This window comes from Protopterus annectens, chromosome 9.part0 (assembly GCF_019279795.1).
Source record: "Protopterus annectens isolate FY-2018-M chromosome 9.part0, PAN1.0, whole genome shotgun sequence".
Classification (NCBI taxonomy): Eukaryota; Metazoa; Chordata; order Ceratodontiformes; family Protopteridae; genus Protopterus; species Protopterus annectens.
Window position 1 is genome coordinate 1,176,325,713 of NC_056743.1, and position 19,264 is coordinate 1,176,344,976.

General features: G+C 37.3%; 1 protein-coding gene across 4 annotated transcripts in view; it reads left to right on the forward strand.

Moving 5' to 3' along the window:
* Positions 1-470: 470 nt before the first annotated feature.
* Positions 471-19,264, forward strand: part of CENPQ (centromere protein Q) — a 1,051,590-nt gene continuing 1,032,796 nt past the window's right edge. Inside the window, exon 1 of one of the 4 annotated variants that reach the window (XM_044084066.1) lies at positions 471-641. The gene's annotated coding sequence lies outside the window, so the exon portion shown is untranslated. Of the gene's footprint in view, positions 642-813; positions 905-19,264 lie in introns of those variants that run through there. The other 3 variants (XM_044084063.1, XM_044084064.1, XM_044084065.1) reach the window with 3 other exon arrangements.

A 19,264-nucleotide genomic window follows, 5' to 3' on the forward strand; every position in this document is an offset into this window, starting at 1 on the left:
ATACAGAATAACTGTTTTATGCAACTATTACATAAAATATAGGAAATAATTTTGTCCTAAAATCTCAGGACATTTGCCATTTTTTAAATTTTTTTGTCAGGACACAACTGCCCAAAGAGGGACTGTCCCTCGCAAAGTGGGACAGGTGGGTGGTAACCCTACTTTTGCACTTTAAACTAGGGCATGTGCCTTCCTTTTTGTGACATACAAAAAATATCAACACCTTAATTTACAAGTTTTGTTCTACAGTGAACCATTTCAGTTTTCTAGCATTTCGTTTTATTTTTTAAACTTCTAACAATTCCTTACAACTTACCAGCCTTTCTATTTTAAATGTCAAGTTTATTTTGCTTTTCTCGCTGTGTTTGTACTTTCATCTTACAGGAATTCCCGTCTTCCCGCCGCTTCTAAAACCTCCTCCCATGGGCAGTGAAAACAAATAACAGTGAGTGTTTACATTTCAAGGCAGATGTGATTGGTTTGATCATTGTCGCAATGTAGACAGCGCCTCACATAGCAGAATGCTATTTTAAAACTAGTGTAGTTATTTGTTTATTCAGTTCCGTCTGCTTCAAAACGTTTTTTACCAGCTCTTGTAGGCTAGCAGCAGACTGAGGGATTCTTTCTGGTAAGAAAATAGAGTAAGTATAGAGTCTCTTTCCGTAAATTGCATATTCTGCTGACGTTGCTTCTGTATAAAATAGTATCATACAGAATGAATGCGTTTAGTTATTGTAATGGAATTAAGTAAAATTGAAAGTGCTTGTCTTTGTCGTTTTAACGTAAAGTGGAGTGTGTTGCAAAGTACGTTTGTTAGAGTTAGTAATGCGTGTTGTAGACGCATTTACTTTTTAGAGAAGTACTTAAGATTGTCTTTGATCACAGCATTCCGCAGGTGCACCTGGTTTGTAGATATAATCTATTGCGTACTTACAGAGCCATGGTTCTTAATTGTTCTTGAATTTTGCTCTATCTGTTGTAAAATGTCTGATTTTTTTTCTGGTAAATCGTCGTGAATGAGGATTATAATCAGACTGACAGTAATGTCAAGATTTAGTGTTTCATATTTCTTGTTCTAAAAATGCAAGCTGGTGCAAATACGTTCTGTTTTATTGTGAATTTTAGATCCTTTAAAAATTGTCCCTCATTATTATTTTTGGCTTTGTCTATGATTTTTCAGTTTAGAAGTTGAGCACACTCATTCACCTCTTTCAGTGGCCAGTCTTTCTGGTTTTACACAGCTGGGTTTACAGCATCACTACTTAAGCCATTTAAGTAATGACATGTTTGATTACTACCGTTTGTTTTGTTGAAGTTGGGGTGACAAGTAGTACTGCACTGGATTTTTTTTTTAGTTGGTTACCTGCTTTGTGTCTGAAAGTCCTGTGTCCATTAATGACTTTGATGGGGCTGCTGTTTGTGTATATCTCGCACATAGGAGTGGTTCCTGTTATATTTTGAGCAGGGACAATGTGAGAGGTATGCTTACAGCTTGCTCATCAGTAATTTAAAAGATGTATGTATAGTGCTTCACTCCTTGGTTTAAATCTCAGAGGTGTACAGTAAGTAACTCTGATGTTGGTTTGCAAAATATGTAGTTTGTGAATTTGCTCCAAAATCAAACATTTGGTGCATTCTGCAGTGTGAGATTAAAAAAAGTGAACATGTTGGTACAGGCCCGCGGTGGTATGTGTAGCATTAGTGTACTAAGGGTGTTGGGGAGCTGGAGCCTGTGTCGCTTTCAGTGGGAGAAGTGCAGTTAGAGGTTGCTGAGATAAACCCATTGTAGGACATGCACACAGTTTTCAAAGGCTTGCAAGATCATTTAACTGCATGTCTTCGGTACTTCTTTTTCGTTCCTTATCCTAGAGAGAAGACTTTGTGGACACAGGTGTGGCAGACAGACTCCATTTGGAAGGCGGTAGAATTAAAACATATTGCTTTGGGTGTACATCTTTCCAGGATGTTGTTTTTGTGTTGTCCCATAGCTTTAAAATAGCCATACTAACAGTGACAGAAATTGGTCCAAGTATCTTTAACAGTGAGCTACAGTTTATGGTTTATTACATGTGGTCCATAACTCTAAAGTTTATGACAAAGGTACCACTTTCAAGAGTAGCAAAAGTGCCAATGCTTGTACCAACTTACAGGTCACAACTGTTGCCTGAACTAAGATAAAGTGTTTAAAAGACAGTGAATACAATACTACTGTCTGATTAAAAATTCTAAAACTACACACTATATACACTCTTTTGACATTTACTGCCGGCTGATTTTTGTTGGAGTTGCATGTTTGATCATCTTTTACCTATTAGTTTTGGCTTTATAAAGATCATTATCATCCTCATCAACACCCCCTATTCTCCATTTTTCTATATGGCATCAGGGTGTAAGGTTACCTGTGGCCCCCTTTCTCAATTCAGTGCCACACTCCTACCTTCTTCGACACTCATGCCTGATTGTCGCAGATCTTTTCTCACACAGTCCATCACCTCTTTGGACACCCTCATTTCCTCTTACCTTCTTCCTGTCTGTCCCAAGTATTCTTCATTAGATTGTTTTTTGTTTTCAGTTTTTAGATATCGCAATTTGTCTGGCACCAGTTTATTTATTTCACCACTAGTCGACTTGTAACCTGTGTTTGAAGAAAATAGTTACTTGTGTATTTCTTGTACCCAGTTAGGCTGACTAAGTTAACACTTCATTGCTACTACTATACCTCTCAACCTCTTAGCACAAGAAATCTGGACAAAGCCTTAAAACGCGGGGAAACAAAGGCCCAAAAATAGGGACATATTTTATGTATTACTTTTATAAGTTTAGAATGTTTTGCAAAATAACAGTATTTGTGTTAGCCTGCATTTTATGAATGGTATGAAGTTTGAAACTCAAATCTATAAAATTATTTAGTGACTTCAATCCTTAGTAATTTTCCAGAAAACACACACATTTTATGAGCAATAGACCTGGTCTAACTGGCAAGGGTTGTGGTCATTGCTAACTTTTGTTGAGTGTAACATTCTTACTGGTACCTGTGTTTTGAAGGCATGACCTAATAGAAATTGTTAGATTGGCCTGAAGGAGTCCTTTGTTACAGGAGCAAGCACTACTTATCTCACGCATGCAAAAAAAAAAAATAAAAAGTCTATGTTCTTACCTTGGGGGAAAAAAAAAAAGGAAAACTGAAAGAATAGCTTTTTAAGCTATTTTAGCTAAGCTAAAACACCACATGCGATGCATGAAGAATGTGAAGCTGTGTTTATTTGCAAAAGTGATAATTTTGATTGCAACAAGATTTTGTAGTACTGTGTGGCGTTTTTATTTTACAAATGTTTCTTACAGCTGTTGCTTGGTGTTTTAGCTTAGCTTGAATAGTTTATAAAGCTATTCTTTCATATTTGTTCTAGTTTTGAGCTGAATAGTTGGACCCCGTACACTATCTGATGGTTTAAGCTAACTAAATTTCAGGGTTCTCACAGAGCTTCATTTCTAAGCTTGGACAAAAAAGAAAGGAAGTTACATTTGTTAAGTATTAGTAAAATGAAAGGTTGTTTTATATTGGGCTTTCAAGAAGGGATACCAGAGAGTAGGAAGAAGTTTAAATTTGGTTCCTAATGACTAGGAAAGAAAGTGATAACAAAAAGATGAAGAACAGGAGAATTGCTGTCAATTTTGGAGGTTAAGAAAATGAATAAAATTCTGGGTTGACAAAGAGACGTGGATAAACGAGAAGAAAAAGTTTAATAAATGGCAGGAGATTTGGAAGGTATAAACATAGGATGCACAAAAATGAGTATAAAATTCAAAGAATGTACATATTGAGGTAGAGAAAATGGGGTGGGAGAGGGTTATGTTTAGTTGCATTATGCATGTGAAAGTGAAGGGATTCAGAAGATGAGTAAGACAATGTTCTAGGGTAGGAAGATATTTGTGTAATGTGGGAATTCTTGATGAACCTTGGCTGGTCTGCCTGTATTAAGTGGTGGGTGTCTTTTATGCCGCCATCAAGGTGTAAAAGGACTGTATTTTGCTTGGGCATTCTGTAACTGTGAAGTTGAATCCCCTTTAGAAAAAGTACCATAAGCATCTCTTTTATAACAAAAGAATGGCATTATGTGTAAAATAGTTGAAAAAGTTTAATAAAAATGTTGTTGTAAGTAATAATATAGTGCATAGAGCACAGTGATTTGCTGTTTGTCTTTCGTTTTTTTCCCGGTAAGGGGTCGCCACAGCGGAACTCTGGTCCGCTAATTATTGGCAGTAGATTTTTACAACGCCGAGGTGCCAGCTCGACGCCCAACCTTCAACTTAGGCACGCCAATGATTTAAGCTTCAAAAATGGGGAGAGGGCAAGCTTGTTAAGCATCTTTCGAACATCGGAAAGGTGCCAAGTGCTTTTAAGATGGATGTCGTTCATGTGGTCAAAATGCAGACTGTTAATTTTTCACTTCTGCGTTACGTTTAACTTACTTGGTCAATGTATGTAGAATAAAGGGAAAATGGATTGTATGTGTGTGTGAGTGACAGCGGGATTTTTCTGTTTAGGCTCTGGTTTCCAGAATTTTTACCTAGGCCCAGTTTTTTTTTTTTTTTTTTTCCTTTCCCAATTTGTTACTTTTAAAACTAAGCCAAAATACTTTTCATATGAGAATGGCAAGAAGTCACTTCTCTCCACTGTAAGATCTGAGGTACACTGTTATATTAAGAGGAGGGCCAGGGAGGAAGAACTCCTATGTAAAATCTGTTTGTACAAACCATGTGAGTTAACATTGCAAATATACATTTAGCATACAAGTAGGTACATTTTTAGTCTCGTAATTATATATACCATGTGAATCAGAATGTTTAGCATGAGTTAACAGTGTTGTTTGTGTGTATGTATGCAAGTGTGTGTAAGTATGTATATATTGCCCCACATGCTTTCTTTACATTATTGAGTGCAATGCCCCTTTTGGCATGTGCCTCAGCAAAACACCCTGCCAAAAGAAAGACTACAACCATTTCTGAGAAAAAGGGTCAAAGGACTAAGTTCACTTAGTTATCCAAACAGACTAAAAGACTTCTTGCTTTCCTCTGTCTCTCATTGGCCCCTTAAATGTCATCACCAGCTTGCTTTCCAAACTTAAAAGGAGCCTGCCTTAAGAGACTTCCTCCACCTCAAAAATACTGCTTGTACTACAAAGACCACAGCCTTCGCTGCAACATAAACAAGCCACTTTGTATGGACAGGTTCTTGACACAAAAACTTCAACCTTTGTAAAAAAAAAAAAAAAAAAAAAAAACCTCCTCTCAATGTAGTTCAGCAACACAACAACTGGATGGATAGCCATAAATGTACTAAAGTAAGAAGCATAGCCTTCATCAAACTGGATGGAAAATCCACATACTAAGCTTTCCTAGCTAGGTATAAATCTCTGTCACAAGATGGGTTGCCAACTGGCTCACTGACGGAACCCACGCAGTGAAAGTAGCAGACTCCAAATCCGACTTCACACCAGTGACAAGTGGAGTACCACAGGGTTCAGTCCTGGGTCCTCTCCTCTTTGGTATCTACTTCTCTGAAGTACAGGCTAACACAGAAGGTGTTTGGTTAACAAAATTCGCAGATGACTGCAAACTAGGAGCCATAATCGAAACTCCTAACGATGTGGACATCCTACAAAAGGGCCTCACTGAGACAGATGCCTGGTGTCAAAGCCATGGCCTCAAGCTCAATGCCAAAAAGTGCATTGTCATCCCCTTTGGTAAACTCTGTACCCATGAACTACAACATAGGCGGTAGTAACCGAAAGTGTGATAAGAGACCTTGGGACACAGGTGGACAGTAGTCTTTCCTTTGATAATCACATCGTGACAGTAGTCGGGAAATCCTTCTACATGGCACACCTCTTCACAAAAGGTATCTCATCCAGAAAAAGAGGTCATTGCTCCCCTCTACTCATCACTCATTAGACCCATTAACGCCCCTTTTGGTATGTACCTCACAAGACATCTAAAACAACTGGAAAGGCCGCAGAAATACCTCACAAAGAGGATTACTGGCCTCAAACAGATGCCCTACGCAGACTGTCTCAAAAAAAACTCCAGCTTTACTCTGTCGCATATCGCCTACTCAGAGGTGATCTCTGCCTAACATACAAAGCTATGTCAGACCCAGAGCTGTTGGACATGCTCCACTTAAAGAAATCCAATCCCTCCGAGCTACACGTTCTAGGAACCTAAACCTTGTCACCACAATAAACAGAACATGCTGGAGGGATAGATTCCTGTCCCAGAGACTTCCCATACTCTGGAATAAACTATCTATATCAAACAAAGCTCCTCATTAGCACTCTTCAAGAAAAATCTTGATGATTGGATGGGAAATAGGAAATTCATCCCAGGGATCACCTCTGTGGCTCTGCTCGACAGTGGTACAGGAAAATAATTTTCTTGGGTGGCAAAAGCCAGGGTACCTATTTGGCTGGGTTTGTATAAGCCCTAGGGCTGATAGCCTACAGCCTACCTATGAAGATGGCCAAGATCTAATATTGGTTACTCAAGTCTACTTGCCCAAGAAGAGGGGCCTATTTAACTAAGAATTCTGTTTGCAAAAATATATTCAGTATACGTATTAAATCTCTTTCACGCACACACAAAAGGAGCCCCTACTTGTAAAACAGGCAACCTCAGTAATTACATGACACACACACTGAGTGAAATTGTTTGGAAGTCAAAATATCTGAAAAAAATCATAATAGAGATGGATTCATCCATGCAATTTCCCACTGCCAAAAGGACCATCAATAAATCGACAAACAACAGCTCAGCAAAAAGTAAATCAATAAATCCATATACTCTCTCAGATCATACTACATACTGGAGTAAACATATATAACTTCCAATCTAAAGCCATATGACATTGACATTTTAATTTGTGCAGACGTTATTCACAGACTGGCAGTTTACTGAGCTGTAATGTTGACCTTCACTTTGAAAAAAAAAAAAAAAACAAATTCCCAGACTTTGTCAAAAGCTCAAAGTGCAGAGAGGATTATATTTTATTTATTATGTATTTATTTTTGGAAAACATGTTTAAAACTGTTAAATTGATTACACACCCAGAAACACACGCCTAGTACCCACGTATCAGGCACACCCAGAAACACACGCCTAGTACCCAAGTATCAGGATTTGAAACATATTCTCCACAGTCCGTAAGTCTCTGACTTTAATAATTATCTACTGTTGCAGACCTCCCAACACGCACTAAAACCCCCAACATTTCAAAAATGACATTGTGCCCAGCTGATTTGCCAGTATTGATGGTCCACCAAAGCTATGCTTATTGTTGTCCAATCTGCCACTGCTTAGAACCCACCAATGACAAAACAGTACTGGGTGCTTTTTTGTTTGTCAGAAAAAAACAATACAACTTTATATGCTGCAGTCCCACAAAGTCAGTCCACTACTGACCAATTAACCCTAGGCTGCTGTCTCATTCATACTTCCTGGAACTGCATTACCTTGGATGACTACTTTTATTTCCTAAGCAAAAGACACAAATTGGAAGATGACGCAAAAATCCAGACATTTAAAGATCCATACAGTTGAGAGGTATGATTTCATATTCAATACAACACTCTCTCTGTCGAGCTGCATTTTAATGAAAGTGTACTTTTAATACATTATATTTTTGTGAGCTAACTTGTTTGTGTTCACTAGGTAGATTGATCATCGTTAGCCTCTTTGTGCATGTCTCTCTCTGTCATGCCCACATACACACACACACTTCTATTTTCATGCACACAAACATTCTGCTTTCATGCATGCACTCAACTCACTCCGTACTTGCTTATTAACACAGGTAAGTGCTGTCCCTTTCAAAGGCAACAGTGGCAAATCCATACACAAGTCCCTCTTTAGCGAGAACACACACACTGATTATTTGGCATGAAATAACTGCGCGAATGCACAGATCCTTCTTTGGAGCAAAAGAAAAACAAAACTAGAAGGGTGCTTTGGCGCATGTGCACACTGATGTTAGAGTTGCAGGGCACGGGCGCGAAGTGTTTTGGTGCATGTGTACATCGATGTTGCAGTTAGAAGTCGCGGGCCACATGGAAGAGCTCTGAGGGACGTTGGACACGTCTGTTCTAGAACAATCTATGCAAATAAATGGAAGAGTTTCTCTATTTGGGCAACCTCACAAGGAATAGACTCTTACTGCAATTCCAAACATGCTTTCCTTTTTTGTTTTCTTGTTTGAGTTGGGCTCCAGTTTTTCTACCATCAAAGTGCAACTAACTGCCGTAATGAATTTCCACAGTGGCATGGATTTCCACTCGTTAACTTGTTCAGGTTATGTAAAGCCTTAAAAAGAACCTTTTCTTCTTTGTCCCTTGATAAGACCCCAAAGCCGAACGGGTTCTTTTAAATTTGTTTTATAGGCACTAATCAAATCTCCCTTTGAACCAGCATCTTTAGCCTCCTCGAGATGTCTTTCTTGGAAGACCTTGTACCTTTTATAGTAAGTACTTGAACTAGGAGAGTTTCAGGCCTTATCCTCTTCTCGCTGTATACATTTTTTTTCACAAGGATAAGACATTTATGCACAAAGCTTTAATTTTCATCCAGGTGGCATCAAATGCAAATTTAAATCTGCTCACATCCAATGCAAATTTAAATCAACTGATTCTTTTGCTAGTACATTTTCCAAACTATTCTAATAGACGAGAGGACATTCTCCACACCGTAGATGTACATATACAGTTTGGATTGTTAAGTGTAGGTGAAATGTTTCAGGAAGGACTCCCAAGTTATTTCCTTTGCCAAAAATAGACTGGGGACAGAAATTTCAAAATTCTTTTTCCAGGTGGTGCGCTCTATTGTTTTTGTCTATAAATTAATAGTTGTTCTCTACCATGCAAGCTAAAAGCTCATTTTACTAGGTCTGTAGTTATGTCTACCGCCATCTTTATGCATAACTTCATTGAAGTTTGCCCCACAGCATGTTGGTCTACAATGCATACCTTTTGCCATGCATTACAAAATCTGCTTGGTTTGGGGTATAGTGCTTCTTTTGGAGCCATTACAGCGGAACTCCGGTCTGCTAATGATTGGCAGTAGATTTTTTTACATGCCGAGTTTGCCAGCCCTGACGCACATGGTAGCGTTGTCGCCTCACAGCAAAACGTTGTGCCGTTCGATTCTCAGCTAGAGTGTCTTCTGTGTGGAGACATGCGTGAATGGGCATACCTTCGATGAAGGTTGTGCGACAGGGCTGGCAAACTCGGCACGTAAAAAATCTACTGCCAGTCATTAGCGGACCAGAGTTTCGCTGTGGCGACCCCTAACCGGGAAAAGCTAAAAGACACAAACCTTCAGAGGTCTCCTGTAAGTGATTGTAGCTTGGTGCCTAATTCAAAAGTTGGATCAGACAGGATTAATAGAATATGGTAATTACAGACAGATGTCGATGAATGGATCCAGTATTAAGTGCAAGTCTACCATTTTTCTCTTGAGTTTGTCTTCATAGTTTGATTTTTTTTTTTTTTTCTGGCATTTAACTTGAACCATAATTGTTGTAACATCTTTAACTGTTGGAACTGCCTTGGCCAAGCTTTCAATGTTTTTTACAAACCTCAGAGATTTAATTGGGAAGACCATTAAAGAAGTAGCAACCATGTTGTTCCAAGTCTTTGCCCAGTCAGTAGAGCCCTCCTTTTCACACCTCTGAACAGGGCTGGTTCTAGACTAGGTGGTGCCCTAGGCAGAGGTCCTTCCTGCTAAGCTTGCCTCAGAATCCACTTGTGCATCTATGGGTATGGGGGACGCAGGCTTCCAGAAACTGAGTAAAGATGTTCTGTGATGAATTTGATACCCTTTAATTTTGAGAAAGATAACTGTACTTTTTTATATTTATGTTTAACCTGAGAAGTTGTTTATGTATCCAGTAATGGGCACCATTTATTTTTCGAAGTATTTCACAGTGTAATCTGCTGAAAAGTTTAGTTCAACCTAATAGGAAGGTTGCGCTATTTCAGTTGTATTTCTGCCTCAGCAAGGGTTTGTATACTGCTCGAATGTTTTGTTAGTTTCTTTAGTTTAGGGGACTTAACCGGTAAAGAAGCTGTTCGAATTTTATCTGTTAGTTGAACATTATGTATTTTATTATGTATTTACTGCCGATGTCAGTTATAGATAAAACTCAACAATGGAGTCTGTTGGTGTTTAGTTTAGCAGTATGAATGAGATCAGGCTTTATAACTGAAACTGAATGTTTTGGTAACCTTGTCAGTTTATTTGGAGGTATACCCAGTGAATAAGTAATTGCATTTTGTTTTAGCTTATTTTTAGGATGAGATATAAAAGTTAAGAATGTATAGTATGCCCACAATAGGGGAGAGATGCATCTATTTGAAAATATGCACAATGACCTATTAATGAATTCTAGTAAACCGTATCGGTGTCTAGCAAACGGAAGATGATTATTAACTATGTGTAAAAACTTTTATAAAGGTTAGTGTTGTTTTAGATGCTTTTTTACTGGAATTTTACGTCACTTATGATCTAGGCAGTTAATTGGTGCCTTTGGTATATTTAAATGAAATAATAATGGTTTTGATCTATATAAATATCTGAAGTGTTGTGGAAAACGTGAAAGCGCTCGTATTTATTAAAACCGTTATTTTAAACCTCTGCATGTATACTGCCTCCTGTTCTTGGTATTTTGCTTTTGGAAGGAGACTGTTTCATTGTTGATTACATGAGTGTTTGATTATATTTTTTCTTACCAAGCTACCTGAGTATGGCTCTTATGGAAAATTTGAAAAGGAAGTTTACAGACTTAATGTTGCCTACAGGTAATCCTCTCTTGAGCCTTGATTTGAATAAGGAAAATGACCATACAGATAGACTGACCTATGATGTAACTGCTTTTCTAACATTACAGAGAGAGTTTGAAGAAGGCATGATAAAACTTAAAAAAAAAAAAAATTGGCAATATTTTGAAACCTGTTTACATTATCAAGTTACTCCCAGGGGCTTACGTGTTTTAAACATGCCTACATATGGCTCTACTTATCCATAACTTTTGGCCAGGTGGCAGAAAATAAATTTGGATACCAGAGCTAATTATATGCATTTGTTGATGGGACTATTTTAGACCTATTTAAGATAACTTAGCAGAGGAATTGCAGTGAATATTAATACAGCTTCAAAATACTTTTCCTATTGAAGCCACCTCTGAAGTTATTGAGAAAATATTTAACACCATGCCTTTGTTTGAAATTAAACTACAGACGTAAAAACAAAAGAAATTGATTAGAGATCTCTCAGACTTTAAAGCAGGTCATGTGTTTTCATGGCAACGCAATAAGGTAACAGTGACCAGGCAGGCAAAGAATCGTATGGACATAAAATATTCTACTCAGACTGCATGCAATACATCTATAAATTCTTCTGTAGCAATCCAACCTGAAATAAATGAGTATCAATGCATCTCGGGCCAATCACAATTCACTACCAATATCAATGAAACCAGACGGATACAGAAGCAGAACCAGGAAAAGACCCAATTCATCCAAAGAGTTGACAGGTACTCCGTCAGTAAAGAGATAATGGACAAAGAATCCAACAAATTAATTTATAATTTGTCTGAACTATCTTTAACAGATTAACAGGACAGAGTACTACAAAAAGGCTAACCTTTGTTCCAGCAACCAATATGTGACTTGATATTGGATGTGAAGTTATTTTGTAGGAAAATTGTTAAAATTAATGTTCCCTCAAAATGAAACCAATATATTTGTATTAAAGAAGCCCAGTAATTTGGTACCAGTATTAAATCCTATGTTAGAAGAATTTATGAAAATACTCGAGTCAGATCTTTATAAAATGTACAGTGGAAAAAAGTAGGAAAGGAAAAGTTTTTCAATTAATCTGAACATGAAGCTTTAGAACTGTTGTCCACTAATGAAAATATAACTATATGCCCAGCAGATAAAGGAAGAGCTGTGGTTAGATCATCAGTTGTATATTGGGAAAATGACTGAAATGTTATCTGATCAGGAAATGTATGAAATAGACCTAAATAGAATAAGAGCTCTAATTAATAGGGGCATAATGGTTTGTTTGACAGTGTTGCTTGCTTATGTATCACTAGAGTTATATGAATGTTTATTTATTGAAGAATCCCATTATACCCCTAATAAAAGGCATACCCAAGATCCACAAGTCTGCCACTGACCCCCCTCCCCAACCTATAGTCTCAGGTAGAGGGTGGTTAACTGAACTTATGTCTATATACATAGAGAAGAAATTTAAAGTCAGTGTTGAGTAATTTGAGTATTTTGAAGGATACACAAACTTTTCTGACTTCTCATAATGCAGAACCATTACCATCATTGTTATTTGTAACATTAGATATTCCTTGTTTACATTTATACCGAATTGGTATACATTGCATAGAATGCACCTGAAGATATTATTTTATGTATGCACCTAAAATTGTTGTTAATATGTGTTTATTATTAGAACACATTTTAGAGAACGTATTTATGTTCATTAATTCCTCCGGGTGCTCCGGTTTCTCCCACATTGCAAAGACATGCTGTAGGTGAATTGGACACACTAAATTGGCCCTAGGTATGAATGTGTGCCTTCTGTGGAAGGTTGGTCGCCGGGCTGGCAACTCGACACCATAAAACTCTACTGCCAATCATGAGTGGACAGGTGGTCCGCTGTGGCGACCCCTAACTGGGAAAAGCCAAAAGAAGAAGATTTATGTTCAGTAATTAGTATTTTCTTCAAAAACAGGGAGTGGCCATGGGGACGTCATATGCCACTTCATATGTCAACATAGTAATGGCACATTGGGAAGAAACGTCTTGCATAATATATTTTCCCCACTAATCTGTTACTGTAGACGTTTCGTGGATGACCTATTTAGGATTTGGAAGAGCGATAGAACTAAGTTACAAGAATTTTTAAAATATATTGAGTCTGCTACAAGTTTTTTTTTTTTAATTTAACATGGATGTGTCAAGCAAAGAAATTTCTTAGATGTAAATCTATATTGTAGTGATCATTCACACCAATATTTATAAGAAAAAATGTTGGACCAGTACATCTAGTATGCACCCCAATCATGTATTTGGAAATACCAAAGGCCCAATATTTAAATATCTCCCATTTTACGAGTGAAAACAATACATTAGAAAGTTTGGTTAGTATTTTAACAACTTCTATAAAAGGGGATATTCTCAGGATTTGTGTCACAGGAATGCCTCTATGGTATTTAAAGAGAGAAAGGGAAAAGCCAGAACTTATTTTTCAGAGCTACAGCTAATAGAGACACAAAAGAATGACAGGATGTGAATAGAATATTAACGTATACGTCTGACAACAGAAGCATTATTAACGTTAAGAAGAATTGACACATTTTATCTGCCAACGAACAATTACAGAAGCTAGTGGGAGATCAACCACGTGTAAGGTGTAGGAACTGCAAATCCTTAAAACGTAGATTGTGTCATCCATAATTTATCTAAACAGCAACCAGTGGCATCTAAGAGGAAGGGTACCCATAGTTGCAGACATTGTTCAACACAAAATCTTAAAAGTTTATTTAGCTTTCTGTGTAAAATGTTGGCACTTTTATATTGGAAAAGCAAATAGGTGAGAGAGGGTGAGAGAACATGTATATGAAATCCAGAAACAAACTATAACCATAGCTACAGCCAAACGTAATGGAAACTGATTTCACACACTCATTAAAATGTATGGTATTGCAACACATTTATACAGATATTAGACTTGGTAACATAATCAAGGAAACTGAACAAGAGGAACAAAAATGGGATTATTCGACTTCAAGCTGACCGATTACATGGGCTCAATGAGAGTGTTTGTTTAAAACCTTTTTTAGTAGACAGACCGTTGCCACATTAATATATTTTTGTTGAAATCCTATGTCAGCTTACTGTCATTATATGCCTTTGTTCTGGTTGAAAATCCATTCCATTTACCAGCAACAAGTTTATAGATGGTATCTATAAGTTTACATTTTTTTAACTATAGTTTACATTTTTTTTTAACTATAGTGATTTTTATAACAATTTAGTATTTTTGTTATCTTTATATCTTGTTGCATTTTATGTTCTCACCATTAGAGGGCGATGTTTGTTTTTATGTGTTTTACAATGCAACTGCAGATACTCTAGTCTCGCATAGAAGGAAAGTTGTCATTTAAATTATACTTCCGCTTTAATAAGGTCTTAAAGTTTGAATGATTTCTCAGATAAGTACTTCTGAAAAGGTGTTCTTTTTACTCTATTTTTATGTATAAGTTTTGAACAGTACATATTTGTTTACCAAGAAAGCTATTATATTGTAACCTAACAATAAATTTGTAGGCGTTTCAGCCCAGTAATATTATTAATAAGCTCAAGTTTTACAATGGACAATTAGTGTTCATAGGTAGGTACTAGGATATCGGCCCCAGGGCCTATACAAGCTTTCGCCACCCAGTAAAATTATTTTCCTGTGCCCCTGTCAAGCAGAGCCACAGAGGTGATCCCCGGGGTGAATTTCCTATTTCCCATTCGATCATCAAGATTTTTCTTGACTAGTTGTAATGAGGAGCTTTGCTTGATATAGATAGGTAGTTTTGTTCCAGAGTATGGGAAGTCTCTGGGACAAGAATTCTGGAGGTAACCTAGTGAATATTCAATAAGTTTAATGCTTTTATCTATTCTATTAAAAGTGCTGCACTTTAAGTTTATATCAATAAAGGGCACCATTTATCTTTCAAAGCATTTCACAATGTAATCTTCTGAACAGTTTAGGTTATGCTATTTCAATTGTATTTCTGCCTCAGCAAGGCTGTATATAATGCTCTGATGTTTTGTTAGTTCCTTTAGGACACTTGGGTAAAGAAGCTGTTCTACTTTTATCTGTATTTGAACATTATGTATTTATTTACTGCTGATGTCCTTTATAGAATAATATGTGTTTATTAAAAAAGGTAGAAAAGCAGTTGCATATAAAAGGCAATTGCATAAACAAAATGGCATCCTACAGTATTGTATTGTATATAGATCATTAAATTATAACATCTTGGAAGCCCCACCTAATTAACCATTCTTTCAAGAGAGCACACAATGCAACAATAGAACAATGAAAAGAAGTATGCAATTATTTGCATCTGGCTAACCATATTAAATATAAAGTTGAGATTAAAACAAAATCTGCCCTTGTCACGAATGGTGTCCAAAACATGTTGTAATTACCATATAAACATTTTTCTAAGGTATGGGAAATAAGTCCGGAACATAGAAAGTCTTTAAAATTCAACAATGGAGTGTGGTGTTTAGCAGTATACATGAGATTAGGCTTTTTTATGGATAAACTGAATTTTTGTAACCATGTCATTTTATTTGGAGCTATACCCAGTGGACAGGTAATTGCATCTTGTTTTAGTTTATTTTTTAGGATAAGATATAAAAGTTGAGAATGTATAGCATGTCCAAAATAGGGCCGAGGTACATCTATATGAAAATATGCAGGACATTTTATTGAATTATTGTAAATGGTGTCGGGGCTCAGCAAGCAGAAGGTGATTATTAACTGTGTAAAAACTTTTATAAAGGTTACAGTGTTGTTTTAAATGTTTTTTTACTGAAATTTAACGTCACTTATATTTTTGATCTAGGCAGTTGATTGGTGCCTTTGGTATACTTTAAATGAAGTAATATGGTTTTGGTATACTTTAAATGAAGTAATATGGTTTTGATCTGTTTAAATATCTGATGCGTTGTGGAAAACACGAAAATGTTCATATTTATTAAGCTGGTTATTTTAAACCTTGGTGTGTATATTGCCTCCTGTTCCTGGAATTTTTGGTATTTTGCTTTTGGAAGGAGACTGTTTCATCGTTGATTATGTGGGTGTTTGGTTATAAACTGTGATAAAAGCCACACAGACAGATGACAGGCAGACATCCCATAGGTAGCCACAGCCAAGAACTCAGCCAGATAATCAAGAAGACAATGTTACTTGGCTGCTCTGTGGGTGATCTGTTGCTTTTGCATTCTTCCTGACCAGACCACAAAATACAGGTATTTATTGGGTACTGTGTTGATGACTGGGTGTACTAGGAAATGAAAGAAATTATGGTCAGCTTGTTACTCTTAATGATATTGTAAACCAACCCCCCCCCCCCCACAAGTATACACCCATGCAATAAAAAGCTACAGTAATTATCATTTTACCCTGTATTTTAACAAATACATTGTATGACTGGGCTAATGCTAAGCCAGATTAGGGAGTGTTTAACACTGGACAGCAGCAGAGGTAAATCAATTTTCTCCGCAGATAGCTTCAGACCCTATTACTTGCTGTTGCTTACTTGATTATATAAACCTTAGATGTCGGACTGATTTTTAAAAAGCGGTCACAATAAAACATTCTTATTTGTACACAAATGCACACCAATCCTGCAAAACCAGACTGACCCCTTAACTTGATTGTGACAGGTAGGGTCCATTATTTTCATCCATGGATAGCCCCTGTACTTGGTTGCTGTCTGTTTACATTTCAGGTGGCTGCATGTGGTTAAAACAAAAAAAATACTTTTGCCATTATTTTATTTCCTGTTTTTCACACAGACACTAGCCCTGCAAAGTCAGATTGGCTGACTATTTAAACTGAACAAATGATAAAAAGATCAGTCAGTTTCCTTCACAAATAGCTTGAAAACACCCAGTAGTTGTTACCACTTTGTACGACCCAGAAATCTGATTGTGAAAAAATGTTAATAGTACTGCATTTCAGCCTTGTTTTACACCAGATGTAGTCACGGGTAAATATTCTAGCGTACTTCACACAGATCACATTATGCTTGTAAAGCCAGAGTAATGAGACACCAACAGTGGTGTTGGTAACTGTGACAACTGTGCACCGGCCCAGTAATCAAGGAGCCTCAATCCTCACCACTAACACCAGTGAGGGGTGTCCACATTGGGAGGATAACAAGTACACACACAGTAAATTACAATTTCCCTTAAGAGCACTCGGAGATCAGTCGGTCTGGGGCTGGTTTCTCCCTGTCTCTCCAGATCCCCAATCTGGGGCTGGTTTCTCCCTGTCTCTCCAGATCCCCAATAAGACTCCCCACTGGCACAGCTATAAGGTTCAGATCTCGGCCGAGTAGTCGAGCCAAAACCTCCAGTACCCTCTCTGTCCAATCAGTGCTTCGTGTCTTTGCCCAAGTAGCTGACACACACACACACACACACTTCTGAGATTTGATTTATATACAAACACACACACCTTCCTGGGGAAGGCTGGCACAGGTTCTCCAGCTATGCCTCCTTCTGCCCAGAATATACGGTAGAGCGACCTACCACTACTTATTAGCTACTAATACGGCCCTTCCCAAAGGGTGACAAATTCTACTGTGTAATGTTACTATTATCCAAATTTTATTTTTATTTTACATTTGTTAACTAGGGGTGTCTGACTGTTCAGCAGAGGCCCGGGGAGAAAAGCTCCACATAGAAAATTTACAGATATATTTAGACATGATCAGTATACACACAAATTGTAATAGCCATGTTTTTACAGTGTTATGCAGTACATCAACAGTTACAGTGGAGAGCACAAACAAGAAAATATTAATTTAAAAATGTTGTCTTTTCCTGGTTAGGGGTCGCCACAGCAGAACTTAGGTCCACTAATGATTGGCAGTAGATTTTTTATGGTGTCAAGTTGCCAGCTTGACTGCCAACTTTCAGCGAAGGGACGCCCATTCACGCATGTCTTTTGAACGCCACTCGACCATGGGGAGGACATGTAGACTCCACATAGAAGGCACTCCAGCCGAGAATCGAACAGAAGAACCTCTTGCTGTGAGGCAACAATGCTACCACTGCACCACCGCGGCATGTAAACAAGAAAATATTAATTTAAAAATAAAGGTAATTAATAGATTTGTGGTGTACAGCTGAAGTTTGAAACATAGGTAGAGTACATACATAGTACACAAGTACAGTACATACATTGTATGTTAGCCAGTGTTTGTGAGTAAGAGTGAAAACTATTGTCAAATACTCAGGTTTTAGTAGGTGTACCTTATCTGCTTTCACTAGCCTGGGGAGCAGTCATGGCACTGCCAACTTTGATTGAGTTGCTGCCTAATGAGGTTTTTAAAGGAGGCTTTGGATGATGTGTTTTGTATGCTAGTGGGGAGAGTTCCATTTTTTAGCCACTGAACTACTATATAGTGTGGCTCCAAAGCTATTGACCAGACCTTTTTAAGGCTATTTAGGAGTGGCATATACAGTGTCACCAAATACATGCAAGTACTCTTAAGAGCTTAAATTATCTCTACACAAAACAGCCACAGTTCAAAGGTTTAAATATATATAATAATAAATAAAAACACAAGACAGTACTTACTAACTCAGCAGAATGACATGAGAGTTCAGAAATCACAGGAAATACTTTAAAACAACATTGTATTCTCACATAAATGCAGAAAACAGCTAGACTAATTATACTATTTGTATCTCTCTCTAAGAGCAATCATTCTTCTAAATGTCTTACAGAACAAAGCAGGTGCTGGTGAGTTGTCGACTTCAGAACAAAATACAAAATGCACTTTCTTTCTGAGCTAGTCCTTTAAATTGATAATACACATTACTGCCGAGTCATTTCAGATTACATCATTCTTCTCTCTTCTGATTTTGTTCCCAGGTTTACAGAACTCAACATTTAACATTTCTTTGTGAAATGCAGCTGCCAGGAAGTCACAGCAATAAAAGACACTATACATGTCACACCTAGTAAGTATCTCTGTCTTAAGACAATAGAAAGACAGCTGCAGACATCCTGTCTCCTAGCTTGAGATCACACACAGTCGTAAAATTCTTTACTTATCAGCTTTCTTCCAGCAGGATGCACTGTGACTACATTTTTGAAGCTCAGCACATAACACAGTTTTCATACATTTGTCAAACAAGCTTGTGGATCATGGCAAGAGACACAAAGCATTCAAAAAATATTTAAAGAAATATTTAATGAACCCAATAATGTTAGCACTTTCGTACAGGATAATATCTGTATTTCTTCAGACAAAAGTAACATCATGAAACAAGATCACTTAAATACAACCCCTCAACTGATAACCCCATCTATCCTGAATCCCATGGTCAGCTAATTTAATGTAACCCTTGATGATGAATAATAAAAACATTTTATACGTATGTGTGTAAGAAACCCA